This window comes from Poromitra crassiceps (assembly GCF_964638095.1).
Source record: "Poromitra crassiceps genome assembly, chromosome: 1".
NCBI classification, from domain to species: Eukaryota; Metazoa; Chordata; class Actinopteri; order Beryciformes; family Melamphaidae; genus Poromitra; species Poromitra crassiceps.
The window spans coordinates 98,735,944-98,749,637 of NC_139623.1; positions in this window are offsets into that span (position 1 = coordinate 98,735,944).

A 13,694-nucleotide genomic window follows, 5' to 3' on the forward strand; every position below is an offset into this window, starting at 1 on the left:
CAACTAAATGTGGCCCTGTCTATCGATAAATTGAATACCACCAGAACATCATTTACAAACCTACGCCACTCTCCAATTCTGCATACATATTATCTCCGAAGAAGCACTTTGTAAATGTCATTGTCAAATCCCATGTTTGGAAGTGGTTCGCTCTGCTGCTGTGTTACCGCCCTCCACTGTGTATTTTGCAGGTAGAGCGCTGTGAGAATCACCGCGAAAAAACATTTTAATATATTTGGAATGTGTGCTTCTTATTGAAGCATGTGTATGCCGAATTAGAGACATGCTTACAAGTATTCATAAAATGTTTCCATAAAAAGTCTCAACTTGTATGTTTAAACCGTAAGTCGGCGACTTCAAAAGCCTCGACGCGAGACTCATTCATTCTTCATTCTGAGTCTTGAAAGACCGCCCCGATAAGGACTTGCAGGCTCCACTAAACTGGCCGTACGCTACATACACGTTAGCAATCACAATACAACAGTACCTACCTACCTCCTGCACAATGTTGTTGTTATCTGAAGTTTCGCATAATCAGTATTTTCAAATATTGCGTAGTTTCCAACACCGAGCTCTTATCTCTCAAATGCCAGACAGACAGCGGGCTCTAACTAGGTCACATACAGTAACAGACATGAGTGACATTACTGAAGATGGATCAAATAACTTTTCGATGTGTCGCAAAGTTGTAATGTATCATCGTGTCATGCTGTCTTTGGGTCATTTATGAATGAAATTATTTCTGGGGGGTTTTATCGATTTTTTTGTTACTGCTATTTTACATTGAAGTTAATGGCGAGTGGCACTACTGTACAGGAGTATATCCTATTTACCCACAGTGCCTTGCGTTGCTTGCCCAGACGTGACATACTTGCCCCAGCTCTATTCCATGTGTTTATCTTGAAACTTCTTATTTTGTGCACCTTCTATGTACAGTATATTGTCATATTTCATATCATCCTTATAGACGGTTTTCACCAGAGCGCAACCCCACAGCACTTACTTTTTCTCAGCATTCGGCAAACTGCAGAAATATTCACTCGACATCGTTACTTCTGTTTTCGCCGCTCAGCTGTATAGACGGTTTTCACGGAATGGTCAGTCCTGCACTTGAATGTTTTTTTTTCTTTTATGTCCATAGCAAACACTGCAACAGGAAGTGAGCGGGGGTTCAATTTAGAATGTTTTTGTTGTCAAGTTAAAACCGTCTATAGTCATAACTGTAAAAAATATATGTATCCTCTGAATACTGTCTGGTACCTGTACTTTAGTATAATAATATGTATTGACTCAAGTTACATGTACGGTAATAGAAATCTAGTAACGCAACAATATATTGTATTGATGGTTGATGTATACTTTTGTTTAAATTGTATTATATTTGTGTATACAGCTTCATAATCTTAAACAAGATCGTAATTGGAATCATTTTAAATCCAACCTAAGACAGTTTATGAAGAGCAATCTGTGTCCTTCTCTTGTGTGTGTGTGTGTGTGTGTGTGTGTGTGTGTGTGTGTGTGTGTGTGCGCGTGTGCGCACGTAAAGGTAAACTCCCAACGATTGTCACACGTGTGTGTGTGTGCGTGCGTGTAAACTTGATGGTCTATGCTGATTTTATCCTCTGTGTGTGTGCTCTCTCTCGTTTATGTTTATTGTATATTTTATATTATTTGCTTTTGATATGTGCTTTTAATAACATCTAGGGATGGGCATTGCAAATTAGTTTAGGCTATAAATGTTGTGATATATGACATCCGACCGTTTCTTGTTAAATGTTCGATGTATGTATACCTGTCCCTACACAAATAAACATTAATTAAATGAAATGGTCTTGTGTGTTTTATTAGCTTGTGACACCAGTATGCACATCACCTTATCAAGCTCCTGTTGTCTGATAATGTCTGTTCTTGCACTTCTGTTCTGTCAGCAACACTGTAACAATCAACCTTGTTCTGTGTATTTATCTGTTATGTCAGCAACACTGTAACCATCAACCTTGCTTTGTGCATTTATCTGTGAATCTGCACCTTTTCCTTACAAGAAGACAGACAGTTGATTTACAATTTACAGCAATTTCCCATTTGGCAGATGCTTTTATCCAAAGTGGCAGACATGAGCTTTTAATAAAGAAAGAAAAAAAACATCGCATGGATGCATAACTGGGACGTATCCTCAGTGATGTACCCTGGGGTCATAGGATGTTTCGGGTCTCGCAACATCATACACCCTCGCCCAGGTGACCCAGCCGGGGCTGGCCAAGCCCCAACTTACGTCCCAGTAGCTACCCACGGTCAGCCCTATAGGGAGGGTTGAAGGTGGTCATGCGGTCAGGGCCACTCAATCCGCTGCTCCGGAACTACTCTGCCGGGACCGAGGGAGGGAGAGGGCTCTGTGGGTTGCCACCCGGCCGGGTTCCTCCCTCGTCTCACCAGGTCTACGACCTGTGCGCTGCACCAGACTCCCCCGCTCCAAACATCTCATTCCGAGGTGATGGTATCTTAGTGGACACCATGCAGTACCAGTACTTGGTGGCACTGCAGTCTCCACTTGCGGCTTGAATGGCCCTCCTAAAAGGCCTCTCGTGGGTTTTTGGGCTTCTTCCTCACGGAAGACGCAGGCTGGGGAGCTAACCCATACTGCTACCCGGGTGCCCCTGTTCCGGCTGTCAACTGACTCTCCAGTAGTCACCAGTCTTTCCTGGTTGTCACATAGTCTATTCCTATGAGTCACTGGCTAGGCCAGGCTAACTAATAAAGAAAGAAAAAAAACATAGCATGGATGCATAACTGGGACGTATCCTCAGTGATGTACCCTGGGGTCATAGGATGTTTCGGGTCTCGCAACATCATACACCCTCGCCCAGGTGACCCAGCCGGGGCTGGCCAAGCCCCAACTTACGTCCCAGTAGCTACCCACGGTCAGCCCTATAGGGAGGGTTGAAGGTGGTCATGCAGTCAGGGCCACTCAATCCGCTGCTCCGGAACTACTCTGCCGGGACCGGGGGAGGGAGAGGGCTCTGGTACGTAGAGGGACCGGGCTCTGTGGGTTGCCACCCGGCCGGGATCCTCCCTCGTCTCACCAGGTCTATGACCTGTGCGCTGCACCAGACTCAATACAACAGAGTAAGTGCCATAATGCTAAGCTCTGGTCCAACAGGACACACTGTAGGTGCTATGAGGCAATGCTTAGAGGAGTTTTACACAGGCCATCAAATGAGAAGATGTTCACTAAAGAGCGTCTTTAGAGAAGGACTCTGGGGATCGAATGGAGTTTGGTAACTTGTTCCACCACTGACGAACCACACCAGGTTTTCTCTGGCCTCCATCTCCCCTGTTGAATGGAGAGATGGGTGAGAAAACCTTTACCACTTTTTCTTTCACCTGTATTTAGGAGAAAGGAAGTTTTGCTGAGCTCACTGCCTCTCTTTCACCACTGGCACTCTTCACATCTATTACACACACTTGCATACTTGTCTTTATTCTTCTACATTCAGTCAATAAGAAGCTATTGGATGTCAAAAGAACAATCCACTCTAAAACATTTAAACACACACACATCCGTAAAACCCCAATGTCAGTTTTTCCCCCAATATTGTGCCACGCTAACTTCAAAACAACTCGGAACACTGGAAAAAACGAGCTCCAAGCTGTAAAAAAAGAATTGAACAGTTATCTAGGTCAGAATTACAGGTCGGAAATTCGGGTATCATTTCATTTCAGTGTTTGTTAACCTAATACAAAACAAGAGCACAGAATTCGGGTGATGCAATGGGCATATATAGCACGGAGATAGGAGGGACATGTCCCCTGCAATTTAAAGAAAATCAACCGCGGGCCTTCTGCACTACCCGGATGTGGATGCCCATTGGCTAAAGAAGTTCCCTATCAAGGCAAGTAGTTCTGCCCACTGACATCGATGTGAGCGGCTGGAACTCCACACAGATATGTGGAGTGAAACAGAATGTGAGGTCACATGATCAGGATGGTTATACCAGGCTACCGCCTTGATGTGCCCACACAAATGTGATTTCTCAAATCCCGGATGTAAGCCCCAAATTATCAGAGGACAATAGTAGCCTACAGTCAGAAAAAAGTATGTGTTTTGTAAATGTAGCCAACTATTTTTTTGAAATGAGCGCAAACAACAGTGATGCACGTGCTTCACACACACAGTATAATTCATTCATTCAAGCACTTCAACTCGACCCTTTCACAATCTATGATTCAGCTGCCCCACTCATCATATAAACCTCCCTCTTAACTTCAAGCTACAGAACATCACAGAACAGATGGAACAGACAGTCTTTTCCCCCCTTTCTTAAAAAGAGAGCATGTGTAGGACATCTGACGTCAAACGAGGCCCTGACTTCCTCTCATCTAACCAGTGATAAGTTAGATCTTAGGGTTCCATCTCTGCTTCATTCTCGCTCTGAGACGTCAGCAGCAGCACGGCAGCCCCTAAGGTAATACAACACTTTCCACCTGAACTTTAGATTTGACAGGTTTATAGCACTAAGTCTCAACTGGTTATTTTTATTTTCTTTGTATTTTGTATTTTTTTATTATGCCTGTGTAACCAGATTGTCATGTTACAGAATGATGAATTCCAATTTATAGTATTAACAATGATTCACATGTACTGTATTTCCCACAATGGTGCTTTACAATATACACAGCTCATTAGGCTTTGGCTGTCATTTGACTATAATCATCTCTTAATGTATTAAATCACCTTATCTACTAAGATGATGTAATAGTCTACAGAGGCTGGCATAGAGTCATACAGCACTATTGAACAGTTTCTTCTGATTATATTGTCTTGTGCCACAGAAGCAGATATGCTGATGCAACTTTTCCATAAAACACACACACACACACACACACACACAATGAGCAAACAACATACACACACACACACACACACACACACACACACACACACACACACACACACACACACACACAATGAGCAAACAACAAACAGAATACAGAAGATGTAATGTCATGTTCATATCCACAGAGATCCATGGAAATATGAAGTATCTGCCACTTCTGTTTGTGTGCTGGTGCTGCAGCCTCTTTGCAGGGGCTAACTGTGCTGAAGGTACCACTGACCATCCTGAACAGAGTAAATATTTGTGTGAAATATCTTGGTGATATTATGTCATGTCTCCTGTCATGACATGTCTTTTATGTGATCAATGTACTCTCTTCATCAATTTTGACAAGATTCCTTCACTTGTGTCCCATATACCTTTCATTAACTGCAGTAGAAATCTCAGAAAGCTCAGGTCAAATGTGTAAATGTAGAACTGTCAAGCTGAAGTTATCCTTTAATTATCATGCTAATCTGATTACCATATATGATTTTGAACATTTGAGTAATATATATTCTGCACAGTCTCTACAATGCTGTGACTGTCCTACATGCGTGTGTGTCAATAGGCCTATATATTGTTTTAAGATATGTTATTATGGAAAGTTTTGCCCCAAAATAGACACAGAGATGTGTTGAAAATGAAACAACCTTGACCCCTTGCGTGGGATTCCGCACACATCTCTTACAAGCACGTGACACGGCTGGTGGCACCACACTGTAACATTGGAATGTTGATGATATATGCATGTTGTAGTTTTTTTGTCTGAGCCGGTTTTTGTTCCCCATGTTCTGAAATTTGCTAAATAAAATAATGGATAAAAAGAAAAATAAGCAACCTTCTCATGAATGTGTATCTTTTCTTCCCTCTTTCCAGCTGTAATTGATCACTATTCCTGCAAGACTGACTATTGGCTTACAATTACTTGTGCTTTGAACATCACTGAAGATCCCGCAGGACAAACAGAGACCAATTACTCGCTGCATTTTGAATGGGATCTTGAATGGGATGATGGGTAATTGCACTTTATCTCATTACATTAATGCAAAATGGTAAATTCCAGTTCGAGAAATTCATGCTCTCTCTTCCACAGAAAGGTCATCACATTCACCTGTCCACTTGTGAAGATGGATCATAGTTACAGTTGTACAGTTGCTGCAATCAAGAACTCCTCCAAGACCTTCACGGCTGTTGATATTTTAATCATACGCCTTTGTTATGAGACAGAGTGCCTAAATGTAACAGATGAGTTTGAGCCAGGACAGAACAGTACGTATGAATTTATTGCAATTATATGTGTACTGTCTGGGATGTGTGTTAATGTTTGTGTGTGTTTCGTATTTGCAAGCAAGCATGTGTGTTCAAAAATATATTTACCGGTAATGTAATATTTCACCCACTTTTATGAGATTATTGACAGCAAGTCATTACAATAAATTATTTCTTTAGAAAATACCTCTGCAAATGTTCTTTTGTTTGTTTGTTTGTTTGTTTGTTTGTTTGTTTTTCTATGACTAGTTCAGCTAACATCCCCGTATAATGCTGTGGTCCAATGGACAGCAGAGAAATTCCTCATTACTTGGAAAAGTGGGTATGAAAACCATACCTACTTAAAACAACATTCACAAAAACAAAGATACATTGACTACGAACTCTCACTTCAAAAATCTTCCGGCATCAGCAATAAAGTAAGATATGCTGTCAAAAACTGCCATACTTTGATGTCTTGCTTTGCTCTAATAAAATCTAACAATAATCTAAAAATCTTTTTCCCCACTCAGGTTCACACGTTCCCCTCAGAAACCAAATCTATTTCAATTGAAAAATCTCAACTTGAACCACATACCAATTATTGCATCAAAGTGAAATCTCGACCTTATCGTTACAAAGCAATTTGGAGTGAATGGAGTGAACCGAAATGTTGGACGACTGATCCCGCTAAAGGTAAAAAGCCATTCTTCAGTGTAACGGCTTCATAGCACATTTGCTCAGCACATTTGCTCAAATCCTCATGGCCCAAATCCTGTGCGTGTGTGTGTGTGTGTGTGTGTGTGTGTGTGTGTGTGTGTGTGTGTGTGTGTGTGTGTGTGTGTGTGTGTGTGTGTGTGTGGTGTTGTTTTTGGCAGTGGATTATTCTTCTCAAGTTTAAATGCTTTTTTGCAGTAAAAAAAACACAGCACTCAATTCAAAGTAGGGCTATAGTGAAGGGCCTCACTAATTCTGTGCTGTTACCCAGACCCTGAACAGGAACAAGAACCAGAAAACCTATTCCTCATCTTGATCAAGTCTGCGGGCCCAGTATGTGTGGTTATAGCAGGCCTGCTGTTTATATTCTACAACCCCGCCACAAGGTATTGGTCTCTGTAGCTCAAAATGTCAGTGGTTCTCAAATGTTTTCTAAAAAAAAACAAAAAACAAAAAAAAACAACTAACCTAAACTTGTACCACTAACCTAAACTTGTACCACTGTTCCTTCAGAAGTTGTAGTTATCATAGACTGTGCTCCATAGTTGATTGCTCTATTGCTGACAAAAATGTGTTATTGTAAGTCGCTTTGGATAAAAGCGTCTGCCAAATGACGTAATGTAATGTAATGTAATGTAATGTTTCACGTCAAGGACCCTAATGACACAAATTAGACCACCTGTGCGCACCTGGGCATGGTGCACTCTAGGCTTAAGACCTTACCCTTACCCTTAGGCTTAAGACCTTACCCTTATCCTTTTTGCCGGGGACCCCCTGGAACCCCCTCAAGGAACCCTGGAGGTCTCCGGACCCCACTTTGAGAACATACTGATCTATGCTGTTGTATTCATTGTTCAGCTCTGGGTAGTGTTAGCTACATGACTACTCATTGTTCAGCTCTGGATAACTGTGTCAGCTACATGACTACTCATTGTTCAGCTCTGGATAACTGTGTCAGCTACATGACTACTCATTGTTCAGCTCTTGATAACTGTGTCAGCTACATGCCTAAATTGCAAAATGTAAATTTCTAATCATGATTCTTAATGCAGAATGAAGATCAAAACTCTGCTGGTCACACCATCCCCGGCCCCTTTCTTTCAACCTCTATTTCAAGAACACAAAGGCAATCTCCAGGTGAGCTAGCCCAACTCCACCTTTCTACGGTCTCCATTAACAACACAATGCAACTTACAGTACCCCACAGTGTTCTTATTATACTGTAGGTAAGACAGTGATGTGGTCATCTTTTGGCTTCCAGTTCAGTTCAGTTCAGGTCAGTTCAATTTAACTTTATTGTAGAGTGGAAGTTCTCCTTTCAGCCAAAGGACTAATAATTAGTATAAAAACACACAAAAAAATAAGTGCATATAAGAAAGCACAACACACAAGGAACATAAGTTATGAAGGACATTTATCCATAGACCAGCATTTGTAACTTTCACACATCACTTATCAACATCGGCTGAAAGGATTTATTCACCGGTAAGTAGGCTATGCAGATGTATGGGAGAAGTCAAGGAAGTTTGCCAACTGGCATCCTGGTTACCAAACAAGTTGGCATAGCAGCCAGTATGGCTGCTATGCAGTATGACTCAATGTTTTATACTTATAGTGCTTTTTAGACTTACAGTATGGTGAATCATGTATTTACTGTGGTTATAGTCCTGTATTCTTGTTGATGAATTCAAGACCTTAAAGTAAATCAGTCAATCAATCAATCAATCATCAGCATGTCCCCATGCTATTGTATTCACAGGAATGGCTTTCACCTCGAGGCAATGTTACATTACAATACAAGACAGAAGAGGTCGAGACAACCGATGCTTTGATTATTGTGCCAAAACCCATCACAAAGACCCAGGAGCTGCAGGACTGCTCAGTAACACAGCTGATGTTCAATCAGTGCCAGTCTTCTTATGTCTGCTTACCTGGGACGGACGGGGCTCCCCTTCCTTTAACTGGAAACTGTGAAGTGGACACGTCTCCGCTCCCCTGCTCGTCTCCGCTCCCCTGCTCTGCACTCAAGTTCAGTTTCACAGAGCTGGCTGTTGTCGCCTCTCTGCCTGAAAACCTCCTGGACAGCAGCCGGGACAGACTCGACCCAAAGCACGTTGCCTACCAGCCTACCAGCCTACCGCAATGCCTCTGTGATGATTACTGTATTTTTAACAAAACAGCAGCAGGCCTCATTCCTGTTTTACAAAAGGAAGTAAAGAAAGTAGGAGAGCTAAAATCGGAGATTATCCTCTTAGCTGGTTTGTTGAAAGAGAGCTGACTTTTAGACTTATAACCCTGACAGGGGCGGACTGGGATCATAATTCAGGCCGGGCATTAGATACCAAGCAGGCCAGGCCGATACGGGCCGACGCGCGTGCCGGCGTCCGAAGGGCGGCGGCGAAAAATTTGGGGCGTTTGAAGCTCAATTTGGGCCGTTTGAAGCCCAATTTGGGCCGTTTGAAGCCAGATTTGGGTCGTTTAAAGCCAGATTTGGGCTGTTTGAAGCCCGATTTGGGCCGTTTGAAGCCCAATTTGGGCCGTTTTCATTAAAAAAAAATTCATTCATTTACCTTTATTTATTCAGGAAAGGTCAGTTGAGAGCGCAAGCCCTCTTTTACAATGACGCCCTGACATTGAAGAACAATTTGGGCCAAGTCCAATTTTACAATGAGATGCACCCACTTTAAACCTGAATAAAGTAATAAAACCACTAGTAAACCAGTAGGCGGCGCCTGGCCTGCTGTTCAGTGAGTGGCCTGGCCTGGCCTGCAAAAAAAAAAAAAATTTTTTTTTTTTTTTTGCAGGCCAGGCCAGGCCAGGCCACCGGGCATTTGCCCGACGTGCCCGATTATGCAGTCCGCCACTGAACCCTGATGAGAACAGGCAAGGCATTCTCTGTAACCCTGATGAGAACAGGCAAGGCACTCTCTGTAACCCTGATGATGACAGGCAAGGCACTCTCTGTAACCCTGATGATGACAGGCAAGGCACTCTCTGTAACCCTGATGTGAACTGACAAGGCACTCTCTGTAACCCTGATGATGACAGGCAAGGCACTCTCTGTAACCCTGATGTGAACTGACAAGGCACTCTCTGTAACCCTGATGTGAACTGACAAGGCACTCTCTGTAACCCTGATGTGAACTGACAAGGCATTCTCTGTAACCCTGATGTGAACTGACAAGGCATTCTCTGTAACCCTGATGAGAACAAGCAAGGCACTCTCTGTAACCCTGATGAGAACAAGCAAGGCACTCTCTGTAACCCTGATGAGAACAAGCAAGGCACTCTCTGTAACCCTGATGTGAACTGACAAGGCACTCTCTGTAACCCTGATGTGAACTGACAAGGCATTCTCTGTAACCCTGATGAGAACAAGCAAGGCACTCTCTGTAACCCTGATGAGAACTGGCAAGGCACTCTCTGTAACCCTGATGAGAACAAGCAAGGCACTCTCTGTAACCCTGATGAGAACTGGCAAGGCACTCTCTGTAACCCTGATGTGAACTGGCAAGGCACTCTCTGTAACCCTGATGAGAACAAGCAAGGCACTCTCTGTAACCCTGATGAGAACAAGCAAGGCACTCTCTGTAACCCTGATGAGAACAAGCAAGGCACTCTCTGTAACCCTGATGAGAACAAGCAAGGCACTCTCTGTAACCCTGATGTGAACTGACAAGGCACTCTCTGTAACCCTGATGTGAACTGGCAAGGCACTCTCTGTAACCCTGATGTGAACTGGCAAGGCACTCTCTGTAACCCTGATGAGAACAGGCAAGGCACTCTCTGTAACCCTGATGAGAACAGGCAAGGCACTCTCTGTAACCCTGATGAGAACAGGCAAGGCACTCTCTGTAACCCTGATGAGAACTGACAAGGCACTCTCTGTAACCCTGATGTGAACTGACAAGGCACTCTCTGTAACCCTGATGTGAACTGACAAGGCACTCTCTGTAACCCTGATGTGAACTGGCAAGGCACTCTCTGTAACCCTGATGTGAACTGGCAAGGCACTCTCTGTAACCCTGATGTGAACTGACAAGGCACTCTCTGTAACCCTGATGAGAACTGACAAGGCACTCTCTGTAACCCTGATGAGAACTGACAAGGCACTCTCTGTAAACCTGATGAGAACAAGCAAGGCACTCTCTGTAACCCTGATGAGAACCGTCTTATTTATTCTCTATACAAATGAATGTAACCTTAACTTATCTGATGTTTTCAATGTTAAATTTGCTGACGATACAGTGATTGTTGGTTTGATCACGAATAATGATGAAACAAAATACCGTAAATGTGTGGATGAGTTTGTAAATTGGTGTCATGCTAGTGTTCTTCAGTTAAACCCCAAAAAGACAAAATAAAGTATTTTTGATTTCAGAGCAGGAAAGGTTTACAACGATTATACTTCTTGCGGAAGCTCCGAGAGTTTTGTTAATAATTAGTAATAAGAACAAAATAAGAACAAACTCAATAAGGTTATCAACATGTGCAGTAAGATCGTAGGGCGACAACAACTCAGTATGACACAGCTATGTGACTCCCGTGTGACTGGAAAAGGGAGGGCAATCCTCAGTGACACATCACACCCTCTCAATACTGAATATGAGCTGTTACCATCAGGACGGAGGTACAGACACATCACACCCTCTCAATACTGAATATGAGCTGTTACCATCAGGACGGAGGTACAGACACATCACACCCTCTCAATACTGAATATGAGCTGTTACCATCAGGACAGAGGTACAGACACATCACACCCTCTCAATACTGAATATGAGCTGTTACCATCAGGACGGAGGTACAGTACAGACACATCACACCCTCTCAATACTGAATGAGCTGTTACCATCAGGACGGAGGTACAGACACATCACACCCTCTCAATACTGAATATGAGCTGTTACCATCAGGACGGAGGTACAGACACATCACACCCTCTCAATACTGAATATGAGCTGTTACCATCAGGACGGAGGTACAGACACATCACACCCTCTCAATACTGAATATGAGCTGTTACCATCAGGATGGAGGTACAGACACATCACACCCTCTCAATACTGAATATGAGCTGTTACCATCAGGATGGAGGTACAGTACAGACACATCACACCCTCTCAATACTGAATATGAGCTGTTACCATTAGGACGGAGGTACAGACACATCACACCCTCTCAATACTGAATGAGCTGTTACCATCAGGATGGAGGTACAGTACAGACACATCACACCCTCTCAATACTGAATATGAGCTGTTACCATTAGGACGGAGGTACAGACACATCACACCCTCTCAATACTGAATATGAGCTGTTACCATTAGGACGGAGGTACAGACACATCACACCCTCTCAATACTGAATATGAGCTGTTACCATCAGGACAGAGGTACAGACACATCACACCCTCTCAATACTGAATGAGCTGTTACCATCAGGATGGAGGTACAGACACATCACACCCTCTCAATACTGAATATGAGCTGTTACCATCAGGACAGAGGTACAGACACATCACACCCTCTCAATACTGAATATGAGCTGTTACCATCAGGATGGAGGTACAGTAAGACACATCACACCCTCTCAATACTGAATATGAGCTGTTACCATCAGGATGGAGGTACAGACACATCACACCCTCTCAATACTGAATATGAGCTGTTACCATCAGGACAGAGGTACAGACACATCACACCCTCTCAATACTGAATATGAGCTGTTACCATCAGGATGGAGGTACAGTAAGACACATCACACCCTCTCAATACTGAATGAGCTGTTACCATTAGGACGGAGGTACAGACACATCACACCCTCTCAATACTGAATGAGCTGTTACCATTAGGATGGAGGTACAGTAAGACACATCACACCCTCTCAATACTGAATATGAGCTGTTACCATTAGGACGGAGGTACAGACACATCACACCCTCTCAATACTGAATATGAGCTGTTACCATTAGGACGGAGGTACAGACACATCACACCCTCTCAATACTGAAAAGGAGCTGTTACCATCAGGACAGAGGGACAGGGTACCGCCCTTGTGGACGTCCTGTGCCCAGAGATCTTTCATACCATCCAGCGTAGCTCTGCTAAACAAATTATAAAGATATAATGGAATATAATTAGAAAATAACACCCTTCAGGCACCTCCGCTACTCGTCTGTGCCTGAGTCACCCTGTGGGGTGTTCACTGTACATTATCCCTTACATAGCATTCTAGGCCAGGGGTTTTCAAAGTCTGAGACAATGGGTATCCCCTCAAACAAAGCTGGGAAACAGGTGCCTCCCCTTAGTTTACTTGTTGTTTCTGCTATTTGCACTGGCCTAATTTGGCTCTTTTTCAGAGATTGGGGTAGTTCTAAATAAGAATAACACACACAAAAACAAAATAAAAGTTCCCAACAATTACAATCCACTTCATTAATGGGAGACATATGGGATATGAAAAAACACTGTTGTGTTTTGTTCTAACTCAAACTCTGAGGGCCTCTCCCACTAGACTATAAGGAACCAGAATTAAATTCCACTTAAAACAAAACAAAACACACAAAGGGTAACACTTTACAATAACGTACACAAATAATGTAGTAGTTACTAGTAAACTAATCATTAACTAATAGTTAGTTAATGAGTAGCTAATGAATAATTTGTCATTAGTCAATCACTAGTTAATCATAGTTAATGAGTAGGTAGTCATTATTGATTAGTATCTAAGTTCCTGAGTAGAGTAGTTAATCTTTACTTAATGATTACTAAATGTCAGCTCGTGAATATAGTAGTTTTTTTTTTTTTTTTTTTTTTTTTATAGTAGGATTAACCCACAGAGCCTTAGCCC